The following is an 11,869-nucleotide window of genomic DNA, read 5'->3' as shown; positions in this document are numbered from 1 at the left end:
TGGACTGACGTAGTGACTTAGCACATGAAAGTAGACACCACGTGAAAGTGGTTTTTATACGTGTAAGTGTTGTGTGCACCGCTTCATTGTGGTGTGACAGCACTTGTAAGTGTTTACTAACAAAATGTGTTCAAACTCCACTAATATGGTTTTGGTTACCATCATAAGGTGGTGGGCACCATGCATGCAGCAGTAGTAAAAAGTCTATGGCACTACTATAACTGTTGCACCATGACTAAAAGCTGCTACATCACTTGGAAAAAGTGAGCTGCACCACCAAAAACGTTTGCACCTGTAACACCCCTACGAGTTTGTAAAACACGTCTGTTAGCATTGGGTAAACAAGACTTTTAGTGGGTGAACACCACTTTGTAGGGTTTACAGTGAAGCGTTGGTGCATTTCTAGTAAAAACTGTTTCTTAAACATTAAAACCTGCTGCAAAACATTAAAAACTAGTTCAAACACACTAAAAAGTGGTGTGGAAACACAAGTAAAAGTGATTCAAAAACATTTAGAACTATTGATCAAATTTTAAAAGTGGTTCAGATACAATTAGAGACCAGTATAGTAATGTTTCACCACTTTTTAATGTTGCAACAGCACTAGAAAGTGGTGCAAAACACCAAAACAAGCTGTAGCACTAATAAAAAGAAGTATAGAAACATAATGTTGTGGCAGTAATGAGTTGTAGCACCAATAAAAAGTGGATAATGTTGTGCAGGAATATGAGTTGTAGCACCAATAAAAAGTGGTAACAAAATATATCAATTACCTGAGGCTCCTCAAGAAGGTGGATTGGATGCTTTACATATGAACATCTAGCTAGTCTCTTACTGCAAACATCTTTCTTGTTGGGGGACACCCTCATCTCATCCGTCCAAAATTGAAAGACTATGTCTTTAACAGTTTGAGTGATGTGAGTTCTCCGTGCATCATCTCTATGACACGCAGATGCAGGGAACGAACCATCGGATTCACTTGACACTATTAAGTGATGTTTGGTTGAATATAAGTTTCTTTTGTGGATCCCCATAAGCTTGGCAGCTTGCGGTATGCTCATGTCAGTGTTTTGCTCCTTGCTTCCACCATTCACCAACATCATCATTGCTGATTTCTTCACAAAAAACTTGTCTGAAGATCTTGGGACCTTCACATGATTCAAAGTGTTGCGGATGTTTCTCAGCATAATTGCTTCCAACTCTTTGGATTTACTCTGCATAGTAAGGAAGCAAGGATGTTGAAGAAGTTCATCAAAGATTTCCTTCCTACCACTTGCATCCATTCCCACGGTTAATGTATCAAAGTGTTGTACCATAGATTGACATATCCTTCGTTTCTTTATTTCATCCATCTCCCCTATATTGCTTTCCATCACAAAGTTGACCGTTGCTTTACGTTGCTTTCGTTTCTGAGCAGCCCAATATTCCCTCATTAATTTTCTGCGCTGAAGTTGAGCTTCTCTACTCAATGACGATGAGCTGATAGACACTTCTTCACTATGCTCCATTGTTGCAGTACTTTCAAAGGATTGCTCTACAAGAAATACAATACAAATCATAACTACACGCTATACTTTTAATTAATACATGGCACTTCTTGCACTAATTAGCAAGATACTAACAAAGCATAATAAGTGTTTACATACCTCAAGAATCATCAAGTAGAAGAGGAACCTATAGAGATAGAGTTCGTGAGAGAGAGAGAGAAAGAGTGCTAAGAGAGAGAGAGAGATGAGCACGAGCTCAGACACAAGAGGATCCATACTTAGAGAGAGAAAGAGAGAGAGAGAGAGAGAGAGGGGGGGGGGGGGGGGGGCTGAGCGATACAGAAAGCTCAGCAAGAGCTCTGTGAGAGAGAGACAAAGAGGAGCTAGATAGAGCTCCAAGAGAGATCTCAGAGACAAAGAAAGCTCAGACAGGTTGTAGCGGGAAAGAAGCGGCCTAGCGTTTAGCAGTAAATTACATTTAGTCTCATTAATTGTGGTACGTTAGGAGACTTAATTGACGTACCTTAGGAGAGTGATATTCTTTTTGAGATTTGAAGCACTTTTAAAACACCTACTTTTAAGCGCAAAAAAGCAATGTCCTTGACATTACTTTCCAGGCCACCTATACATGCTTTCACCCCAATAGGAAAAGGGTAAGAGTGATCGCCGATGAGAGGTGCACTCTAATTGGAACATTCAAGGGATTAGTTGGCTAAGCATGGGCGTCCAAGTGTGAATGGGGTGAGCTCATATAAAAGTCAACTAAACCTAAAATTCATGCATTCTCTCATTTGTGCAATAGAAGAGTGCTCTTGCTCCATCTCCATCTTCTTCTTCTTCACCTCCTTGTGTGTGTGTGTGTGTGTATGCGTGAGAGAGAGAGAGAGAGAGTGCAATCGGGCATTGCGACGATGGCACGGCGGTGGTGAAGCGGTTGAGCGCGGCGAAGCAATGGCTCATTCTTCTTCGCGGCGAGGAATCCTCCACGAAGCAAGCATAGAGCGGTGAGTGACACACCATCGCCTTCTTTGAGCTTACTAGTTTAGGCTTGTTGTGTGCTTGGAGCCATTTGTGGCTCGCACACGGTGTATCGGCAAGTTCCTTGCATTGACACGTGCGACATATGTGCACACACTCCGCAATCCAATGGAACTCAATAAGAAGCTTGTACTAAGGGCAAGCTATCTAGGCAAAGTTTAAAATAAACCACCTGCAATGACCAACATGGCCCATGAACCTTTGAACTCCTTTATAGTTTGTAGGTGGTGGCAAATTGAAAATGGCTTTAATTTCTCTCTCATTTGTGGAAATCCCATTTTTGGACACTATATGCTCTAAAATCACTCCATGTTTAACCCAAAATTGGCATTTGAAAGGGTTTAAGGAGATGCGATACAATATGCACTTCTCAAACACTTTTCATAAACATGATAGATATTCCTTCCAAGAAGAATAACACAAAGGTCATCTAAGAAAGCTTCACAAAACTCCCTCAAATATTCTCTAAAAGCAGTGTTCAGGGATTTTAATTACGTGATGACGCATTTTGTTAAATGTTAATTATTATTGTTATTATCACTATTTTTTTCATGTTAATAACATATCTAATGTCATGACTTACGAAAACCGGTAGAAAATGTAGAACCGGCGGGGCAACCACAAACCCCAGCAGGCCCGACGGGCATATTATGAATCCCGACGGGCAAAGCAAGAATCCCGTCGGCCCCATCATGTACCCCCTCCATATTTGGCGGCTATATATAACCCTGTAGTAGACATCACATCACATCACCGCTTCCTCTAAATTTGGTCATCCTTTAAAATTTAGAAGAAAAGCTAAAGGTAAAAGAATGAATAGTCTTTAAAAAAAATTAAAACTTAATGAAACTCTGATCATGGATCATTAGTTCTTTTTTGGACTGAATTGATTCTTGAAAGGAGGTAGAAAGGTGAATCTTTAGGTCGGTATCTCTACATTTGGGATGGACTAATCTCATGTTTGGTTCACCGTTATATTTGCTAAATTGATTGCTATATTGATTAGAACTTCTATCATGGGTCATTAGTTCTTTTTTGGACTGAACTGATTCTTGAAAAGAGATAAAAAGGTGAATCTTTGGGTCGATATCTCTTCTTTTGGGATGGACTGATCACATGTTTGATTCACCGTTGTATTTGCTTGCTATTCCGATTAGAGCTCCAATCATGGGTCATTAGTTCTTTTTTGGACTGGACTGATTCATGAAAGGAGGTAGGAAGGTGAATCTTTGGTCAATATCTCTACTTTTGGGATGGACTGATCACATGTTTGATTCATCACTGTATTTGCTTGCTATTTCGATTAGAGCTCCAATCATGGGTCATTAGTTCTTTTTTGGACTGGACTGATTCATGAAAGGGGTAGGAAGGTGAATCTTTGGGTCGATATCTCTACTTTTGGGATGTACTGATCACATATTTTATTCACCGTTGTATTTGCTTGCTCATGTTTGAGTAGATTGAGGTTATTCCCTTCAGGCTTCACTACTACGCTTGTGTGTGATATTGATTATAACACTAATGTTTGGTTTGAATAATACTTGAAAGAAGAGATAGCATACTGAGCTATGTTTATTGGTATTGCAGGCATCCAATAAGTATGTCTTCCACCGGGAATGTCAGCGGTGGTGTTGGTGTCCCAAGCCTGGCTTCCTTGAGGAGACCTCCTACCTCGATGCCAGGTCCTGCTTCGCAGGGCAAGCGAAAGGCAGGTGGAAAAAGTCCAAGACCCGAGTGAAATTTTGCCACAAATTTAAATAAGTATCAAGATTGGAAATGTAACTTTTGTGGCGAAGAGAAATCTGGAGGAGCACCAAGAATAAGGGATCATTTGCTAGGTGGCAATACCAGAATTCAAGGAGGAAAGTGCAAGGGCTTAGGTGCAGAAGAAGAAGCTATGTGCTTAAAAGCTTTAATTGGTAAGCTAATTTCCACGAGCAAAAGATCAAAACTCTCTACTTTCGACCATCACACCCCCGTATCGATAAGATCAAACCAGTATGAGGGATCATTGGGTGTAACGCCCACCAATGGAAGCACTCAAAGTAGGGAACCAACTTCTCATATCGATGGAAGTACTCCTCCAAACCATGGATCTCCTGACTTTCAGGTAGGATCGTCAAAAAGTAGACAGGTTAGCTTACAGACGAGCTTCAAAACACTTGCCTTAGAAGAAGCACAACTTGCACTAGCTAAAGCCGTCTATTTCACTGGGGGATCATTGGCCATTGTCACCCGTGATGCATGGAAGTCAGCTTGGAAACGCATTGGGGAGTATGGTGCTGGATTTACCCCTCCAACATATCACCATATGAGAAACCAACTGTTGGATAAATGCTACACAAGCACACGACAGGATATTCAAAGGGTAATATTAAATGCAACAGAACCATCTGGATACACCATAGTTAGTGATGGTTCGTCCAACATTCAAAGGCGGCCATTGATCAACATCATGCTTGTATGTCCTCGTGGTGAATGTTTTATCAAAGCTATGGATAGCTCTGGTCAAATAAAGTCTGGCAGTTTTATAGCTGACATCATTGGCGATGTAGTTGAGGAACTTGGAAAGAAAATGTTGTCCAAGTAATCATGGACAATGCCAAAAATTGCAAGGCTGCAGGTAGAATACTTGAAAGTCGCTTCTCTCACCTATATAGTGCTGGTTGCAGTACACACAACTTGAACTTGGTATTGCAAGATTGGTACAAGAGGGAGGACATAGAGTGGTTCAAATGGATAGTAGACAATGCTCGCTTAATAGTCAAGTCTGTTTTGAAGCGTCAGAGGGTTCTTGACATGTACCGTCAGAGGATGTCTACTATGTTAAAACTGCCATGCGAAACTAGATTTTGCACCAACTACTATACGGTAGAATCACTAATAAAAAAAAAGAATGCTGTGATGGAGACATTTGTTTGTGCCACTTTTTCAGAATGGGAGGCTGGTCAAAGGGAGAAGATAAAAAGCAAAATAGGGGTGATCAGAGATCTACTAGCTGATCGCCACTTCTGGGATGATGTGGTGGATGTGCACAATGTCATGATGCCCATTATGCTCACATTACGCCAATTGGATTCTGCCTTGCCTAACATAGGTAAGGTGTGGATGTCTTGATGGACTGTTCAAGAAAGCCTTGCAAATCCAGAGGAGCCCCAGGAGCCAATTGTGAAGCCTTGGAAGACACCATTCACTCGAAAGAGGAGAGAAATTTTGAGAAAGTATGTGCATGGTCGATGGGTTGGAGAACATAGTCCACTACACAGCGTAGCTTTCTTATTGGATCCAGAGTATTGGGCAATGGAAATAGACAAACTTGATGAGGAGGTGCTGGAAGACTTTTATGATGTGATAGGCAAGTTTTATGATGGCAGAAACTTGCCACGGAGCAACCAGCGTGGAAGTAGTGGATGATGAATGGTGGTAGTGCACCCACCCTTAAATGCCTAGCTGTTAGAATCCTAGCCCAATGTGCATCCAATTCAAGTTCTGAGAGAAGCTGGAGTACATTGATGGGGGCTTTTCACAAGCCAAGCTCCCATACCCCTCTTCTCTCGTCCCCACCCCATGAAAACCCCCTCTTAGGGAGGGAGTGATAAAAGGCATTGGAAAAATTAAGAAAAAAATAAAGTATGATTATGTAAATATATAAAAAAGGTAAAATAGGCCACCTCATGCCCGCGGGGTAGCCCATCCCCACCTTGCCTCCTTTTTCTTCAGTGTTGCCCCGTCGTGTGTCCCTTTTCCTCTCCTCCACTCAAAAGGTCAACCCCCTCTCTCTTCCCCTTGTCCTTTCTCCTTTCTCTCTCCCCTCAAGCTACCCCACCTCTCACCAATAATGCATTATAACTCACCAATAATGCACCAACTCACATGCAACTTACCCTATCTTCCAAAATAGTATACCCCACCCCCTCTTTCTCTCTCCTATCATATCCCATGACCCAAATACCCCCCTCTCTCTCTAAAGGGCGCCATATCTCTTGTCTTGTAGCTAAATAACCTCCCCCACACTCACACACACTTAGTTTCACTGAAAAAGGTGCCCACAGACCCATCCCCACCCGGTGGTTACCTGATTTTTCTTGTGTTCACACACATCTGCACACAGATTCACCTCTGAACACACTCCCCTCTCTCCCCTCTTGTAATTACTTTATTCTCCATGTCACCTCCCACTTTTTTTTCATCAACCCATCTCTCTCTCTTAGTCTCTCTCTCATGAGACTGCTGTTCTGGCACATATACACACAGCCAGACAAGTGGGGCCCACAGTCACATGGCCTATGTAGATAATGATTTCTTCATTTCTAAATTCTAGAATTCCTCCCCCCTCCTCCCCTATATAAAGAGGGGTCACCATCACACTAAAGACACACACCATCACCAAAGAGTACACTATGCACTGTGTGTGCGTAGTGCACACACACACACCCACACCATTACCATCACCGCAATCACCATGCTCGTCTTGAGCATGACTTCTATACCCTTGGGCTATGGAAGATGAAGGGAAACTAAATGAAGGATGATATCCATAACCCTCGTGCGAGTCTTTGCCATCAACTCCCACCTATCCGCCATGTGCTCTACCACGCTCTCCCTTCTCATTCCCCTACCCTATGCTCCACATTTCATCGCCTTATTCTCTAAATAAAGCTTGAGGTTTTGTGAGTATGTTTTCTTGCAATGTTTTGCCCATGTGAGGTGTGCGGAATCGCCACCTAGTCTTGTGTTTGGAGTGAGCTTGTGTATGTGTGAAGGGTGTGCGGATTCGCCATCCTTCTGTGGTACCTAAGTACTAAGCCGCTATACCCCCTCCCTCACTCTCTCTCTCTCTCTCTCTCTCTCTCTCTCTCTCACTTGATCTCATTCCCTTTTCGCTTCATCATTACCCCCAAGCATCCATCTCTCTTGGATGAAAACTTTGTTATGGTGGTGTGTTGTTTGCGTCCTAGCCGCTGAAGCTAGGTGGTGCCCCCTGTTTGCTTTACCATGACAGGCTCGAGGCGCGCCATTCGGTCCCCGGGTTTTTAGAGGCCGTCGGGGTTCGGGGTTCGCTTTGCTCCCGTCATTTGGTGCCCCCACTGAGGATCTTTTCATGAAACCCTTCAGTTTACAAGACTGAAACCCCTAAACTATTGTGAATGGATGAATGGCTAGCAGGATTTGCTAATTGGATGACAGAAGAAGAAGAGCTCCAAGCACAACTAGACGAACTCCGCATCTCCATCGAAGCTCGAGTGCCAGGCGTAACGATAATTGATTTGCAGTGGGAGAGTCAACCAACACGCCAAACCCAGTGGATATACATAGGCCAAGTGCCAAGAAGAAGAAGGAGAAGGTCGAAACCATGTCCGCAACCTACAACCAACCCACAACAACAAAATGGAAGGAGCTCTACACAATAGAGAATCAACACTATTCTACTTTGAGAATCGGGTAACTCAAGTCACCGAGGTAATTATCACAGTCAGTTTTCAAGTCGCACCTGATGCTGCAGCACAGATAACGGAATCATTGGCTCACACTCTCACTAGAGAAACTAGGGATCTACTGAGTTTGTTTCAGGAAAGAACACCACCCTCTCCCACAAGCTTGGACAGTGACTAAGCACCTCTAAGCTTCACATGAATCAGTACAACCTACCTCAAGACAGATCACACATACCAACACGTGTACGCTCAATCAAGGTAATACTAGATTTGAAGGCTCACTACCAGCACGTCATTGACACCATGCTGGGTGGGGAGCGATTTTTTGAGATTCTGGCATCAGATCAACCATTTGTCCTACCTTTGGTACAAGGCAATGTACCGTTTGAAGTTTTAATCTATGTCCTAGTATAAGAGGGTATACACGCCTCCTTGTAAAGAAGAAAAAAACTTTTGCAAGTTAAGCAGTGTGTCTTTCTAGCTCTCTCTCAGTAATCATGGCAAGTGTAGCATTTCCAACATTTAAAGGAAAGAAGGGGGAGGATTTGGTAACAGAATTCCTAGATGACTTTGAAGTAGCATGTGTAGTGAGCAACAAAGATACGGATGAATCCCGAGTTAGAATCTTTAAGAATCTCATGAAGCTAGAAGCTAGATCATGGTACAATGCACTTCCACAAGCAACCAAGGATGACTGGGAACCCTTAAAAACCGCTTTTAAGAGGCGCTTTGGTGGAGGTACCACTTCAGAAAAGTTGTGGGACAAGTTGAGAGACTTGAAGCAGGAGGGTCTTTTAGAATATGCCACCTATGAGTCCAAATTTGTGGATTTGTGGGAACGGTGGGTTGAGTCACTGGCAAGGGGGGAAGCTGCACCCGATTTCCTAAAAAAAGATCGGTTTACGCATGGCTTATGGCCGCTTCTCAAGGAGAAGGTGAAAGGTAGATTCCCGGCTACGTACGAGTTAGCCGTTGAGATTGCTCGCCTTAAGGACAAGAAGCTGCGAATGAAAGCCAAAGAAATCGAGTCAACAGAAGCAGGAACATCGCGTCGACCAGCAACTACGACAACCACCATACCACCACCACCGGCTCTTGGGGTAAGAGATGACCAACAAGATATGTTGGCCCATATTACTGACCAACTGCAGAATTTGTCTGTCCACTTAATACGACAAGGGAGGAGTCAAGAAAGAGATCAAGACCCTGGAAGATCACGACGACAAAACAGGGAGTATCATTGCTACAACTGCGGAGAAGACGGTCACGGTATGTACTACTGTCCCAAACCACGACAAAACTATAATAGAGGAGGTAGGAGGAACCAATTGTCACCCCCTAGAGAAAGAACACCCCCACCCCGAGCACCAACCCCACCAACACAAATTCTATGTCCACCCCAGACACCACTACAAGCATCCATTCCACCTCTTTCACCAGCCCCACCACCTGATCGCCCTGTAAACATCATAAGGCTAGAAGAGAAAGGAAAAGCCGTAGTAGTGGATCCACCCAGAGCAAAGGAGAGGGACAAGGGTAAGGAGAAGGTAACCTTTTTAGAACCACTTGAGGCCATGACTGTGAAAAGAGCTAGGAGAGAGAAGGCTACACAATCAGATGATGAGAGAAGCATGAGAGGAGAAACTAGCAAGAGGCCATTCAGGCCACGACGGAAATTGGGCATCACCGACTTCCAACTAGGGGAAAGTTCAAAGCCCTATGATCTAATATTGGATGTGGCAGAGCAAGGACCAAAGATTACATGGCCACAACTGCTACATCTTGCACCAAAAGTAAGGCAACAATGGTCCAAAATGGTAAGTACAAGACGCTCCAAAACAAAGGTAGCCGGAGCAATTTCGGGTTGCAACATGGATGACATCCTTCCAATTGTCGACGTAAACATAAAAGGAAAGAGGGTTGGAAACACCTACATTGATGGAGGTGCACAAATCTGTGTAATGAGCGAAGCTATGATGCTTCGATTAGGGCTCGAGGTTGACAGGCCTTCTCCATGCAAGGCAAAGATGGAAAACAACGCAAAAGTAAAGTGTGTGGGTGTGGTGAGTGCCGTGAAAATCAAAGCTTTCAACACTGAGGTAGAGGTAGATGTTTTTGTAATGCCTACTAAGGGGGAGGGCTATCCACTAATTTTGGGAAGGCCATGGTTGATGGCCATGAAGGCAAAACAGGACTGGGGTACTGGTCTTCTACGCATGACCGATAAGAAAGGGGAGACAATCTACTACGACATGAGGATTGGCAAGCAGAAGCAAATGAATCTGGAAACATCGGCAGATGAAACCACTAGCGAATCTTCCAGTTCTGAAGAGGAGACCACATCCACCGACGAAAGTGACAGTTCCATTGATGTGATGGGTATCATTATGAAGGATCCACAAAGGGTAAGCACAACTGGTGATCCATCACCAAAAGGGCAACCCAATGAAGAGGAGAGCAAATCACCTGGCCTAGGAGGAAGTAGGTTGAAGGGTATGTTGTCTACGGAATTAACACTTGAGGAGAAAGATAGTTTTTTGCAAATGTTGATGGGATTTCCTAACCTGTTCATTGACAACTATGAAAGAATCACAGGCATTACAGTGGTGGAACATCATATTAAGCTGAAGGAAGGGGTAAAACCAGTTGTGCAAAAGCTACGACGACTGGGGGTCATACAAGAAAAGGCACTCTTGGCCGAGGTAAGGAAGCTGCTGGATGCGGGATTCATCTATACTGTAGAAAACTCAGAATGGGTGTCACCCGTAGTGGTGACGCCTAAAAAGAATGGTAAGTGGAGGGTCTGTGTTGACTACAAACCACTAAATGTAGCTACAAAGAGAGACCACTTTCCTCTCCCTTTCTTGGATGAAATTCTGAATGAAGTAGCGGGTTTTGAATGCTATACCGTCTGTGATGGTTATTCTAGATACTTTCAAATACGCATAGCCTTGGAAGATCAGCTAAAAACCACTTTTATCACGCCATGGGGTTGTTTTGCATACAGGGTTATGCCATTTGGTCTCACAAATGCAACTGCCACATTCCAAAGATATGTCACATATGTTTTTCAACCGTTCTTTGGAACATCCATAAGAGTGTTCATTGATGATTTTTGTATATATAGCTCCCGTATTTCACATTTAGAAAAGGTAACTGAAGGTTTGGCCAGGTTGCAGAGCCTAGGTGGGCAATTAAATGTGGATAAATGCCACATTGGGGAGAGTAAAGTCATTCTACTAGGCCATGAAATTTCAGCAAAAGGTATCAACGCCGACCCAAGTAAGGTGTCCGCACTCATAGCCCTACCTTCATCAACGACCGCACGTCAACTGGTCTCTTTTCTACAGAAGGTGAGGTACTTAAGTAGATTCATAAATCTACTATCACAACTTGTTCTACCACTGCAACAACTCACTCAAAGATCAACTTTCACTTGGGACGAGGAAAGCGAACATCACTACAACAAGGTAAAGGAGGTCTTAGCCACTCTGCCAACTATCTCACCACCTAAGTGGGATGAAAAATTCTATGTCACCTCAAGTGTTGGTGATGACTCATTGGGGGTTGTGCTACTCCAAAAGGATACGACGACATCTTTCATGAGGCCAATCTACTTCTCTAGTCGAATGATGACAGCAGGAGAGAAAGGTTTCACCCATGTGGAGCACTTAGTCCTAGCTCTTAGATTTGCAACTACAAAGTTTAGGTCATATTTGCTACCTAAGAAATTTGTGATTCTAACCACGGATGAAATATTTCCCTATGTCGTACAACACATGGATGTGTCTGCTAGAATTACTGAATGGCTAGTTCGTCTGCAAGAGTTTGACTACACGGTACAGGTAGAAAGCACGACAAGGGCAAGTTTGGGGGGACTCATGACCTACCAAGTCTTTGAAAGGAAGG

General features: G+C 43.4%; 1 pseudogene; it reads right to left on the bottom strand.

Moving 5' to 3' along the window:
• Window positions 1–892: 892 nt before the first annotated feature.
• LOC147443832 (uncharacterized) lies at window positions 893–1,508 on the bottom strand (annotated as a pseudogene).
• Between the last annotated feature and the right edge of the window lie 10,361 nt (window positions 1,509–11,869).

This window comes from Adiantum capillus-veneris, chromosome 13, assembly GCF_014529385.1.
Source record: "Adiantum capillus-veneris isolate H3 chromosome 13, ASM1452938v2, whole genome shotgun sequence".
In the NCBI taxonomy this organism is placed as follows: Eukaryota; Viridiplantae; Streptophyta; class Polypodiopsida; order Polypodiales; family Pteridaceae; genus Adiantum; species Adiantum capillus-veneris.
This window is presented reverse-complemented; position numbering and strand designations above follow the sequence as displayed.